Raw genomic sequence first — 14,715 nt, 5'->3', positions numbered from 1 at the left:
ACCTGAATGAGGCCCATCTGGTCTAAGTAGGGCACTGGGGATGACAGCGTGGCAGCATGTTAATATGTCCTCTCTGAGAAGAAGGGGGTGGAGGGGGGGTGGGGGGTGTTACAGAGATGATGATGGTGTGGTGGCGCTCCCTGTCACGTTTCACTTGCTTAGCAAACCTTATCTCCTCTTGATCGTTCCTGACACGAACAAAAGGGGGGAATATTCTGATCACTGCTGGCATTCCTCTAATCAGACCATAATGGCATCTTGAGGACGGTGACAGACGATAATGGAAGGTTAGCCGCGCTAAACAATAAGAGATGACGAGCGTCTTTCAGAGGATGGCAGATCAACTCTCAGAAAGATGTGACACGTGCTCTTAAAATACCGGTGGTTCAAAATCGACTGACACCAGGGCGCTCGGGGGATTCTACAAAGCTGAGGCCGCCACATGAGAATGAATGGCGTCGAGGGGACGCTCATTCTCTAACACTGAAATGCAAATTAAAAAAACTGCCGCTGGCTGGCTGTCGGTTTACCTCCGGTCAGCATTCGGCGGCGAGCTCCCACCATCAGCTCTCACACAAGCGGCCAACCCAAGCGTACAGCCTTGTTCAAGTTATAGTTGGTTAATCGACAAAGGAATAAAAACGGGAGGTAGTGGATGTCCGTCTTCACTGTGGCTTCAAAGTCGGGGTCACACGAGGTCATTCACAATGGACTTCCTTACTTCACACACCTGGGCCACTGTGTTAATTAATAAGCCCCTCCCACTACCAGCCAGCCAAACTCAAATGAGGAAGTGAGGCCCCGTGTCCAACTGGCGTTTTATTCTGAGCGCCAGGATCTTTTTTTCAATTTGTTTTTCAATGAGGAGAGAGCGTTTGAGTGAAAAACGCAGCACCCAGCATTCTTTTTCCCAGCGCTTTTTCCGAACCACTCCGAGTGCTTCCAGAAAGAAAATCATCTTTCAGCTGTTGACGTCACCAGGGCTCTTTTCCAAATGTATGACATTTCCTGTATTTTTGTTGTCCTACAAATCGTGTCTGGTACCCACATCCTCTTCTCGCCATGTCTGCAGGGGTCAAAACGATGTCAAATAAAAAAAGTAAAGGAGCAGTGTCAGTCACACAGCGACGGTTGTCCACAGACTGTTGTCATGGAGACAGGATAGACGTGCGGCTTCATGTAAGCACTCCCAGGTGCACAGCCAGAGCTTTTCTGCCCAGAAAAAACGCAAGGTGAACACGGGGCTTTATGTTGACTAAAAGACTGTAAAACCAAGCGGCCACTTCCTGTGTTGGAAAAAAAATTAAGCCAATGCAGAAGTGCAATATCCTGCAGTTCTTCGATTGTCTACTAGAGACTGGCCCCAGGAACACAGGAAGTCACATACACACCCATTCTAAAAAGCCTGTTTTTACAGCAGAGATTAACATGTTTACAGGTTTTTCAGGAGTCTTAAAACCCGCCTCAGCTCCAGCTCTCAGCCTGTCGTTAGGTTGATGAAAGTTAGGCTGAGACAGCATTTCCAGCATGGCGGCTGCTGCTGATGAGCCTCCAGGGCCCCCTGCAGGAACAGATGGATGACATCACTCAGGCTTCAAACATTACCATGTTTCAGGTACTTTTTGCATGTTAGAATGATCACCTGTTTTACTTTTTATAAGTATCTGTTTATTATATATCCACTTATTCCACTTATTCTTTAGAATGCTGTTTGATGCCGTTATTGTAAGATAAGATAAGATAAAGATAAGATATACTTTATTCATCCCAGCAGGGAAATGTAGGTGTTCCAGCAGCCAGCATACATACAAACACACAACACAACACATATACACATACATATCCCACCCATACAAAAAAAACATGAGCCCACAATACAGTTTGATATATGATATATGTAACTCAGGCTAAAGTTTAAAAGTTTAAATGTCTTCTGTCCTTACTTAAAGGGGAGTCGTTATAAAGTGCAATAGCAGTAGGTAAAAAAGTATTTTTAAATCTGCTGTTTCTTAAAGAGCCGCCCACATTCAAACATATTACTAACTTCCTCATTCACTATTAATGAAAGGCAAACTTAAAAGCTCGTGTCTGCTGTGTGCTCGCATCGCTCCTTTTAATGCAAACAAAGCATTTGACCTAACAAGCTCCAAGCTAACATGTTGTTGTAGCCGTCTAATTGCTTTGTCTAAAAGCAGCATACGGTCCACAGCACGCCGGGTTTATACATTATTTAAAAGCAGTATAAGTTGTAATGTAGGAAGTGTTTCAGATGTTCTGAGTTCAGGAGAAGTTCAGCTGCTTTGGAGGAAGATGACAAAACTGTTGTCATGGAAACCTTTAACTGGGTTTTTTTGTTTTTTAGGCAGAATTCAAGTCATAAATGTAAAAACCAGGAAATGCTAGGTGCAGCGTGCTACACATGCAGATCTGCACGGCAACAGCCTCGCTTGGCATCATTTGCATTGCAGACTTCAAATGATATGTTTGGAAGGAAGGGCTGAGAAATTAACAAGGAATCAATAGACTTGGTGGAGATATGACTCTATTACCGAGAATAATGAGGCATGTGGGCAGCGCGGAAATGATTACGGACGAGATGGATGCCGTGTGTTTTCCTTCCAAACGAAAAAAGATTTACTAAATTTGGAGGAAAATGTGCATCCATGCGATTCTTCCCATTACGATAAAAAAGTGTAATATCTACTCGAGAGACGATGATTCAAACGTGTCACATCAATCATTGTGAAATATAAAGCTCTCTTTATCCAAGACAGCACATATGCATGTCGTGTTTTCTATATATTTTCTTCACTAAATTACACTTATCCTAGAATCAGGAGGGAGCTTTTGCCTTTGAGCTGCATGAAGAAGAAAAAAGCATATCCATAATAAATCAGAAGTAGGTACAGAGCGATGAATTGAGAATCCTGGCTGCGTTCGTCCTCTGCAGAGAGCAGGTTTCCCTCTCCTAAACCAGTCTGCTCACTGTGTTCTCCCTTTGAAACAGCAGCCAGGCTTTCCATTACGCCGGGGTGTGCTGTCAGAGCCTTCCTCTTTCACACAGATTATTTTCCCCTTTCATATCTGAAAGTGTGCAGCCAGATCTAATAATACTGTATCCAATTGATGTTGTGGAAAATGTAGCACTTTATTGGGGGGAGACAAAAAAAAACCCAACAACAACAACAACAAATAAAAAAATAAAAAATCATGTCCTCTGTGCGCAAATGTCAGCCGCTGAATCTTTAATCCCTCTGGATAAACACTCTGATTTCTCCTGCTTTAACTATAATTAAAAGCTCCGTCACAGTTTTCTGTGTCGCTCTGCAGGTAATGCAGTGTGTCAGGTGAGAATGTGTGGGGTTACCCTCAAGGCATCTTGAAATGCAGCGTGCCCCGACTGCTGCTCATCACTTCTTCTTCTCCCCACTGAGAAGTTGGGACGGGTGGTGCACTACTGCGGCTCGTTTCCTGCTGATGGAGGAAGCCCAGCTCATTGATAGAAGGGCCGGGTGGTGTGTTTACTTATGGACATTTTGGGTATTTGCCAAAAAATGACAAATTGACATGGGACAGCTGTGGCTCAGTTGGTAGAGTCGGTCGTTAGGAGGGTACGGGGTTCGATCCCCAGCTCCTGCAGCCACATGTCAGAGGTGTCCCTTGGCAAGACACTTAACACCGAGTTGCACCAATGTATTTGACCATTTTCTAAGCCAGTATGTGCAGATCACGGTGTATACGATTTCAGTACGTGTTGATGTGTCATCCTTTTGTACAGAAAAATATAATCGGGAAGAAAAGGTTCAGAAAAGGTAGGGCACGCTCAAACTACCAAAGAATACTCTCAGCACTGACTGCAGCACATGTTGCTGAGCAGACTGACAGACATATATTTATGGTCTTGGGCTTGACTCAATCTGGATCCATAAATGTCTTGGTCTTGTCTTGATTTCAGATCACCCTGGTCCTGGGTATGTCTTGGTCTCGGTTAGTGGTCTTGACTTCAACACTAGTATGTGGTATAAAAAGCTAATTTCTTTATTTTTTACACTAAACATGGGGAGATTTTCTAACAAAGCCCGGCAGTCATTCATAAATCTGCGTCATTAGGGGCGTGGCTAAATTGACTGACAGGGGGATGTGTTGTAGCTGTTTCCCAGGAGCTGAAGGCCTGCCTCAATTCCACCTCATTGCTCGTGTCTTCTAGATCAGTGTTTCTGAAATGGGGGTATGTGGGAGTACTGCAAGGGGTACGTGACAAATTTCACTAAAAGAAAGTTGCACCACAACAAACCAGTATAATGATTTCGAGGAAAATTCATACACCGTTTAAAGACAAATTAATTAACAGCCATGTTCTCTATGCAACATCAAATATGGCACTATTTCCAACTTCAGGATATTCATTTATGATATAACTTGCATTATGTATGAATGTATGAAGACCTTATACATCGATTTATTCATGTTCTTTTCCCAATTCTTTCCTGGAAAACATTCTTGACCGGAAAGGGGGTACTTGGCTGAAAGAAAATCTGAAAGGGGTACACAAGCCAAAAAGGGTGAGAACCCCTGGTCTAGATTGTAAGGAAGTTAGGTTGAGAGAGCATTTTCTGGCATGGCAACCACCATCTTTGGGCGTCATAGAGCCTCTTCAGAAACTAATGGGTGACTTCACTGGTTTTGTACAGTTTGATAACCGTTACACAAACAATCCATGTCAAGCTCTAAATATTACAAGAACTAAAGTTTACTTCATTTTTAATTGTACACAACCCATCAAAAGGTTAACGTGGTGTAACTGTCAATTAGTGAGCGTGAGATTAAAAAAAGGAAACTTTAAAATGTCTTATTGCAACATCGGCTTTTAGCTGGTGCATCGTCTGCTGTGGAAACTCAGCCACTATGATGTAACCGCCTGAAACTCCCAAAGAGTGGTTTGATATCTTAACTACGCGCGCTCGGGAGTTTTGTTTTTTCTTTCTCTTTTTAATTGATTAGAGATGTTACAGTTTAAGAGGCAATTGAGCTTAACAAGACTTTAGCGCGAACAGCAGCAGCTGGATGATCAGCCGGTGCATCCAGAGACATATGTGAAATTTAGAAGAGACACATCGAGCCCGGTCTCAACGCAGCTCTCTCTGAAGGAATACAACAACTTGATTTAGATGCAAAACACAATCCCATGCTCGGCTGGCTCCTCCCACGAGGGGCCAGGAGATTAAGATTTAATGGTGATACTGAAGGAATGACACTATCTGTCTGCATCCTCCCGTCTCTTCACACTACATCACCTCCGCTGCTTTTCTATCTCTTCCCCCCCCCCAAAAATAACACACTGATGCAGACGGCACACTCGCCTACACAGTCATGCGTGTAGTCAAGTTTAGGTAAACAAACATAAATATGTGTGTGTGATACATGCACACATATTTACACACGCTCATGCAATCTACAATCTGACAAAAAAGCTCAGCGTCTGGCGGGTGAAGTCAACTGGAGTTTGACTTGTAAATTAAAACTCTTGTCAAGATGATCTTTTTGTTGTGTGAATCCTGGAATCGGCTTCGGAATCGTTGGAGCTGCTCTCAACATGCCCGGCAAAACAAACATGCCAGAAGGCGATGCACTGATCTGTGCTGTGTCACAGTGTGATATACAGTTCAGATGTCATCAAGACATCTGTGTGACACATTATATGTGACATATAAGAATGAGAAGTGAAGCCCTTCATGCATTTAGCAGGATCTGTGTCTTCAGTCAGTATATGCTGTCAAACTAAATTACTCAATAACAACATCAAGTCTAATATAGGAGACAATTTTTAGCACACTCTACATCCTGATGGCTGGACCAGTTTCAGAATATTCAGTGGTAACCACTGTCGCAGAATTGATGTCTTAATGAGGTCAGGGTTTTTATAGTATCTGTAATGGCTTCCTCCCATCAAGCAATATTCCCTTTCCCTCAATATTTGAAGAGACATTCAGAAATGAAATCACTGAAGGACCAGCTTTCACCTGACGTCTAGGGTCAGGCTTTTAAAATCAAAAGGGGCAGGTCATATTGTGTTTAACACACTTGTAGAAAACTTTATTATACTACATTTATATGCAGATGATACTGTGATGTACCTTGGACTACACTACCCATGATCCTATGTTGTCTCAAATTATTAACATACATTCAAATGAGGTTTGTCCCTAAATAACTGTAACAGGACAAAATGTCAGAGTCAGTTTTGTGATTCACATGAATAAACACATCGAGATCCACAGAGTCCCTCCGAATGACCTTCTATTATAATGTGAGAGCGGCGTATTGAGAGAGAGCGACACAGCACCTCCTGTACTTTGCAATCCATAATCTTCAATTATGTATGAACCATAGATGCTTCTTTTAGAAGCTGTGAAGAGTTCATGGACTCATTGGAAATTTAAAGGATGCTCCTGGTGTGACATTTAAAAAAAATAACAGGGTGACGGTGTGAACCCTCCTCCCTGGATAAAACTCATCCTGCTGTTTTGACCTGTTTGTCTTGTCTGCACTGATGAAGAATCAACTCCTCTCTCAGTGAAGATTTTTTATGATGGCAGTCAGAGAAGGAGCAACAGGGGAGGCCGATTCTTTTGACACTGAGTGCATCAAGCCAACGAAGTTAAAAGACTTGCACAGGCCTCGTTTTCCGTAGCTAAGTGTGAATCAAAAAATCCATTTATGTCTTTCAGCTTATGACATAATGGCATTTGAGTTCAGAAAAGGGTATGAATGGAGTACTTTAGTCAATAATGTAACAAAGAGTGTCCTACTTTGCACCCAGTGCAGCTTAATGCAGGGCAGCGTAACAATAGGCAAAGGAACATGGCGGTCATGTCTACTTCCTGACAGGTACAAATGTACCTGCATCTTTCTATATGAGGCTAGGTAAGACTTAGTCGGGCCGACTGATATGGAATTTTTTGGGCCGATACAGATGTGAATATTTTGGAGGGAAAAAAATCCGATATATCGGCCGATATCTTTTTTGGATTTATGTTCGATCTGTAGAGATAGATATACACCTTTATTGTGTTGATCCCTCAGTTATCAAACACTTGTGGAAAAGATTTATAACGAAGACGAGATGGTCACTCAGCTGGAAAGCAACTGAGCATGTACGTGCATCACCGCCTAACACACTGCAGAGTGATGATGCTTGTTGTAATCCATATAGCGCCCTCTGCTGGAGACAGAGAACTGCTAGTGTAATGCAATGAAACTCAAATGAAATGCTATTTGACTGGTGAATAAATCTAATAATATGAGCGCATATCGGAGATAAAATTAGCCGATACAGATAGTCACTGGATAAGCTAATATCGGTCGATTTACGGGTCGGGCTCTAATCAGTCATTCAAAACTGAACCCATGAACAAGCAGACAAACAGGATAAAGTATTATTTATAATGAAGATGAAGAGAGAACAATGCAGAGTGTGGAGCAAAAAGACGTTGTTGGTGCATTTCACTCTTGAGGCAACAAAGAGTTACTTTACCATTTTCCAACCAAAAGCTTGTCCTGAGTCACTAACCCTGTAGTTCACTTCTATTTAAAGTGTGCATCACTGAGACAGTATCATGCATTTTCAACCAGATAGGTAAGTTCACAACACACCTAGACACTGCTTGTTTAACACACAAGTTAACTTGGCTGAGTCCGACCTGATCCTCAACTATCCCAAAAATTAATTTCATAAATTACCATTTTGGGTTTCTTTAATGCCCATACACACCTTTGATTAAAACAAGTCAAAATGCAACTCTTTGTGCCTCACTGTGTGCACACAGGTTGCACAGACTAATTAGCAAAAGAGATGGACACCCCCTTATTGCACTGGCACCTTGCTCTTCAAACCACTGCTCTAGTTTCATGAATAGGATTTTTGTTTTCAGAAAGAAAAATGTGTCGACATTATAAAACAAGCAAAAATATTTGAACGGCACACTAAACTTTAAAATGGTTTCAGGCAGTGAGTCACACAATCATGTCCCCCTGACCGAACAGAGACCACAGAGAGGGCTTTTTTTTCTATCTTACGCAATACGTCCATTTATCTCGAACGTAAAGGCACCAAGAAAAGTAACGACAAAGAAACAGTGTCTGCTGCTTACCACTTTGAGAAGCAATCATCCCCTCAGCCATGGCCTATTCTTCACTCTCTTCTTTTGTTGTGGTCCTCCCTATTCGAGTAGTTTTATCTGTAAGCAGAAGAGCAGGAAGTGGTAAAAAATGAAACAAAATAATAGGTATACACTTGAAAGACACAATGAGAATCAATACACAGGATCACAATTTCAAACATCTCCGAAAACAGAGCTTGGAAATAAAATGGACAATGAGGAGAGAGTGACAATATGACAACAAAAGCCTTGCTGTGAAATGTGTTTCACACAAGGGGCAACCTCTGGTGTTGAAAAATGAAGCCACATGCGGAAGTGTAAAATCCTGCAGTTCCCCGAGTGTCCACTAGAGGCTGGCTACAGAAGCACAGGAAGTCACATACACACCCATTCAAAAAATCATGTTTTTACAGCAGAGATTAACATGTTTACAGCCTGGTTCAAAATACTAAATATGTGTGATTAGTTATTTTCATCACTGGCACACACTGTACGAGGGGTACATTTTTTTTAAACCCCTCCGTTTTCATTTTATGAACCATACGTGTTACTCATAGTTAGGCGCGTAGCTGACCTGATTGACAGGTTGGCGCGGTGTAACGGTTTCTCAGGAGGCTTAAAACCCGCCTTAGTGCTCAGCCTGTCGTTAGGTTGACTGAAAGTTAGACTGAGACAGCTTTTCCAGCATGGAGACCGCCATCGATGGGACTCCAGCGCCCCCTGCAGGAACAGATGGATGACGTCACTCAGGCTTCGTCCATTAATATTTCCAGTCTATGGTTTTACATCACATGAAGTAAATCACAATGATGTGTATATTATCTTATTTCTAAGGCTTACAGTGTCAGCACTCTGCTCGATCCAGAGATTTAATTTTACCAGAAGTTCCTGATTTTCTTTTTTTTTTGAGTTCCGAGCAAACAGTGTGACCTACGCAAAAGCACTCTGGTCCCTCGCCATCTACCCTCTCTTCTATAATGAGTCCCCTTATCCAGACTGCAGGAGGAAACACAGCGGATGGTGATTATGCAAAAAGGCGTGCCTGAGTTGGTAATGCGTTGATGAGAGCGAGAGTGGGAGAGAAAGAGGAGACTGTTATCTCCTCCAAGTCCAAAGGCAACAGAGAGAGATTAAAAAAAAAGGAAAAGAAAAAGTTTGACTCTGAACACTCTTGTTGAAATCACTCTTGACACCCTGCGCTATTAGTACGCCATTAATAGTTCAAGGACAATAGCTGTCTTGTTTTTTGATCATTTATCTGTTGGATCTCCTCGTTAAGCCTGAATCCACTTCCTCCCGATGACCGCAGAATATTGATGGGCTGTGGAAGGGAGATTTTCTGAATTTGTAATGTTACCCTTTCTGTCTGCCCTTGATATGACACATGAGCCGAACGTCTTTGACATCCAACACTGAAAAACTGGATTCCCTTTCTCTTAATGTAGTTAGTTTAAGAATCACTGTATAGCTGTTTTTACACATGAACTCCTGAAGATCATGTCAGGAGGACTGCTACAGAAATTCTCCTGATCTGGTTGATAAATGAAATATTGTCAGCTTTGACGCTACGCTCTGCTACTTGATGTCAACTTTACGTCTCCATGGTGCAACCAAACAGCGACACGACTTAAGTTAGAGCCAACCAACTTCGACCTCCTACACCCACACACCACGTCCTGAAACCTCCGCTCCTCGGACCCTGGCGTGCTGTCCACACCGAGCACCAGACTCTGCGCCTATGGAGACAGGTCCTTTAGTGTCACAGCCCCCCACCCTCAGGAACACCCCCCCCCCACCCTCAGGAACACCCCCCCCAACCTCAGACATCCACAATCCCCCATCTTTGAAGTCATTCAAAAACTCCTCAAACACCTAACTGCTCATCACAGACTACAATCTCCATTAACTATTCCTCTCCATCGGACTCCCATCCTTTGTTACCTTTTTCAGTTTTTGTGTTTTCTATCTGGTCCCTCCCCTAAACCCTCGCCCCCCCATGAGATTCGCCCCCCCATGAGATTGGCCCCTGATTCGTAAAGACACATTAGCACGCCATTCGCCACCTGGAATCAAGATGCACACCAATCAAGACGACGGTGTCCCTGTTTAATTATGAGTCCATAAAGGCTCTTAGTATGCAGGAGCACCTGGATGCTGTAAAAGACATCAGCACTTCATCAGCCTCCGTTCTTTACTGCCATGGCCCGGTTTCAGATATCTGGTGCTTATTTTTAGAACGGAGGATAGAGAGTGTGAAATGGGATTTTGGTTTATTTCCAACAATTCCTGGTGTTCCTGAGAAGAAGAACACCTGTTTCAAATACAGCTTGCATTATTTTTTACAACCATGTAATGTTTACCGTTTTTTCAAAAGTGTTTTCATATCACCAAACATCTTTACTTTGGTGGGACTATGTCCAAGTAAGGTCCCAGTCATTGGCAAAAAAAAACAAGCAAACATTTATTTCATGTTTCTTGTGCAGTGGTTAGAAGAGAATAGAATAGAATTACTTTATTGATCCCAAACTGGGAAATTGTGGTTAGCGCTGTTGCCTCACAGCGAGGAGGTTCCTGGTTTGAATCCCCGTCTGACAGAAGTCTCTCTGTGTGGAGTTTGCATGTTCTCCTCGTGCACATGTGGGTTCTCTCCGGGTACTCCGGCTTCCTCCCACAGTCCAAAGACATGCTCGTTAGGTTAACTGCTGACTCTAAATTGTCCTCCCCCTGGGACTTCCAATGTTCATCTACAAAGTCACTCTGATAACTGTAAATCTTTCCAGACTTATTTGTACACGAGAGAGCAAGTAAGGACTTCAGGAGCCTTCAGGAGTTTTCAGTGGAAAAGATGGAACTCTTACAACTTCCACGGTTTGAAACAAATCAGTCCTATACCATGTTGTGTTTTTTCTGCATTCAGTAAGATGTTTTCATTTTAACGTCTATCCGAGGGGATTTCACTACATGCCAAAATAACTCACCCTCCTGATCCGAACGTCTTCCCTTTCAGCTAATGATACACAGCTAATAAAGCAGAACCAATTAGTCTCCACAGCTGGGTCTCTTTTATATGTTCCTTTTTAGATTGGGAGCGTTTGATTGCTTGTAAATACACGCCTGATTTATACTTCTTTACTGTGTAAAACTCAGTGGGCCCGACGACAAGAAAGCAATTAATCACATTATTATGCCAATTAAGAAGTTGGTCTGCTTCAGTGAAGGTGGAAAATAAGCGAGGGAGTTGGAGATGTGAGAGTGAGGCCCCTCCAGGAAGTTAATGTGAACCATTAAATTACATCCATCACTCCCGCTCCCCCACACACACGGGGGTTCACGTGTTAGCTAACACTGGAGAGCTGTTTGTTTGTGGACGTTTAAATCCTTTGACCTCCTGTTACTTATGTTTCTTTGCTAATTAGCATTATGTGTTAAAGGACCTGATAATTATCTTTATATAACATACCACTGTAAAGATGATCTTCGTTTTTGTATTAAAAATCTCTGGTAGATAGACACCAGAAATACAGCTCACTGTCTTTTCTCAGAGACTTTGCAGATAAAGTCTGGTACACAAAAAGTTCCTCTTCTAAAACACAACTCAAGTTAAAGGTCCAATCAGTGAGATATGTAGAGAGTGAAATGATAAAGTGACCTTACTATATGATCAGACATTAAGGAAACATGTTGAAGTGCTGGCTTCTCTGACAACAATGCAGCAGCCAGTATGTCCTCCTTCTAACTTTAGATTCTGCTCCTGAATGCTCTGGATTTGTTTGGACCAGAGAAGGTACACGGCCCACACGGCCCCCCACACGGCCGTTTTGGATGCCCCTGAGTTTGCCATATATGAGAGCAGTTATCAGGTCAACAGGTGTTGCAGCGATGGAAGCGGGCAAGAGAAGTGGTTCAGATAGAAGTGATTGTACCCGACCTAAAAAGCCTCTGCATGTTTCTATTGGAGTTTGCTGTATGCTAACAAGAAGCTAAGATGCTAACATGAAATCAATAAGCCCTCTGGACAGTCCTCTAAAACTTGGTAGCCTACATTCTGTCTTGTGAGATCGATAACCCATCCATGCTTTGGCCGAGCCGGATCCCAGCTGACACTGGGAGTGAGGCAGAGTTCAACCTTGTCAGCAGTGTGAGTACACACTAACCTGAAAGTCTTTGAAGTCTGGGAGGAAAACCCAGGCGGCCACGCAGAGAACACGCAGAAGTCCTCACAGAAACACACAAGCTTGTCAATGGGTTCAAACCAAGGACGTTCTGAAAGTCTGCTACGTGTACCAGCTCCATATCTGTTACTGGTGGAAGGTAGCCTGGAGGTACTGCTGCTTCTTAAACAGTCAGCACGTTTACAGGATGTTAAAAGAGGCATTTTATTGTGACTAAAGCTGGACTTATCATATGCATGCAAACATGTTAGTCTCACTGAATTTCTTAAGACTTATGCAACTAGATACTGCAGTCGGGCGTCGATATACTCTTGCATGTAAACACCTCAATCTGCATAAAACTGGCCCAGACTGGCGTTCTACTCGTCCACAGTTCAAACATCAAGCTTTGACCTGGAGGTCAAACAGCATAAATATGAAGAAGAAGTCAAGACGACGGTAACAACATGGCAATTGCTGATCATGTGAGAACCAAATCGTTTTAGACAGACGGTTTGACACAGTTCATGTTGTGTCAGCTGAAGGAGGTAAAAATATTGAAGAACATGGATGTTGAGTGAAAGTCGTCCATGTTGGTAAAAGGTGGCAAATCAGAATTCAAGGAGGCGCAGGCCCAACATCTGGCCATCACTCAACCCCCCTTTGGAGGGGAAGTTGGGGGGAAGCGCCCATCAGTTTGAGAAGCACTGACTTTAACCCTGCATATGAAGTCATGGTCCATTTTTATCAGTGGGGGATTTTTGTGGTTGTTCTTGTTGTCTCGCCTTATTCATCATTTATTTTGTGTCATGATGTTCTCTCCTCTCAGCTCTTTTACTTTCCTATGAGTGCGACCGATACACACTTGAGAGTGAACGCCAACCCAAACACAACAACAACAACATCATATTGTTTCACCGTAACAACCCCACTCACAGGCCAGCTGCCGACGTTCAATCTTCCATTTACTTGTTGGCTGAGAGTGTATGTATGTTTTTCCCTAACATGTGCTGCACTGCTCAAGAACTCTGACAAAGCTTTCAACTCCCATCAGATGTTCAGTAAAAAACAAACTGCCCTCTGGGTAAACCTCCTCACATGAATCTTTGATAGGTAGGTTCAGGGATTGGTGGGATTTTTTACAGGCCTGTGATCCACGACACAGCACTCATATCATATCTAAAGTACCAAAACAATCAAGTCTACAAACAGTTAGAAAGACTCATAACCATAACTGACACGTTATTAAAAAAAGACACTACAGGCACTTTTATCTACGACAGGCGTAAAAGTGACATGAAAGAGTGTCCAATGAGCTTACATAACTGGACTGTATGAGTACAGGATAATTGTTCAATTATATCACTTTGAAGATGAGCATTTTATGGAGTGTGTTAATGTGCTGAGAGGACTTTCATCGCTTCGTGGGGGAAACTGCAGCAAAGTTTAAAGGGAGAGTGTGCAACATGTTTCACATAAATATATCAGAAATCCAGTCTCTCCTGTGTAAATGTGTCTGAGTCATGACTGTCTACAATGAGGGAGAAGCTCGAGCAGCTCGTTAGAGAGCCATCTGTTTGCATGAATGTGCAACACATTTACCAACATTCACATTTTTCATCACATACTTTTGCATGTTTCACTTTTTTTTTCTATACATTTCAATTTGCTTGTAATAACAACCCTACATGCGAGTGCACTTGTACATTTTCTCGATCTTCTTGATGTGCCACGCTCCATTTACAAACACATATATACTCTATTGTGTGCCTCGTGTTCATTCTGACAGCGGGGTTCCTGAGGGTCTTTGCATCAAGTGGAACCATTTTGACGGGCCTTGGCTCCAGGGGCCTCAGCATGAGTCCTGAAAGGAAGAGAGAAAAAAAAAGAAAAAAAGGCAAGCGGCTGCGTTTGCGGCGGAGGAAAATACACCACCACATGCTCCCTATCCGATCCCTTTAGCCGGCTCAGTGGCCCATACCTCCCCCCTAAATGAGATGAGGCAACACAGGCAGACACATGTAGCACGTCTACTTTAATTACACTGGAAAGCTCTGCCGTCTCCTGCACCCCCTGGTGGCATCAGGCAATTCCCTCCAAAGGGCTGTTTTTTAAAAGAGTAACAAAAAAATGTCAGAGATTCTTGTCATGTTCAACAGACATAACAGAAGAGAGCTAAAAGAGCCAGTGTGACACAGCATTGTGTGCTTATGGTTATTTCTATTCATATTAATGTCTGCTCCTCAAACGTACATCAGCCTTTGAGAGACATCGACTCTCTCTCTTTTTGTATAAGTGTAACAGTGCGACTGCAGACGGGGACTGGATGATATTTCAGCATGATACATTTAACGAGTAAGTGAAGAGTCGTAATGAGTATTGCTCTGAGGCTGCGGCATAACGCT

At 42.8% G+C, this 14,715-nt stretch overlaps 1 protein-coding gene across 3 annotated transcripts in view; it reads right to left on the bottom strand.

Annotated features, from left to right (window-relative positions):
- The window catches only part of lingo2 (leucine rich repeat and Ig domain containing 2), a 250,040-nt gene that overhangs the window by 97,529 nt on the left and 137,796 nt on the right, over nucleotides 1–14,715 (bottom strand). For all 3 annotated transcript variants that reach the window (XR_009674634.1, XM_061047600.1, XM_061047599.1), the window contains one exon: nucleotides 8,151–8,237. The gene's annotated coding sequence lies outside the window, so the exon portion shown is untranslated. The remainder of the gene's footprint in view (nucleotides 1–8,150; nucleotides 8,238–14,715) is intronic.

This window comes from Labrus mixtus, chromosome 10 (genome assembly GCF_963584025.1).
Source record: "Labrus mixtus chromosome 10, fLabMix1.1, whole genome shotgun sequence".
NCBI lineage: Eukaryota > Metazoa > Chordata > Actinopteri > Labriformes > Labridae > Labrus > Labrus mixtus.
The sequence above is the reverse complement of the archived record's forward strand: the minus strand, read 5'-3'. Positions and strand labels throughout refer to the sequence as shown.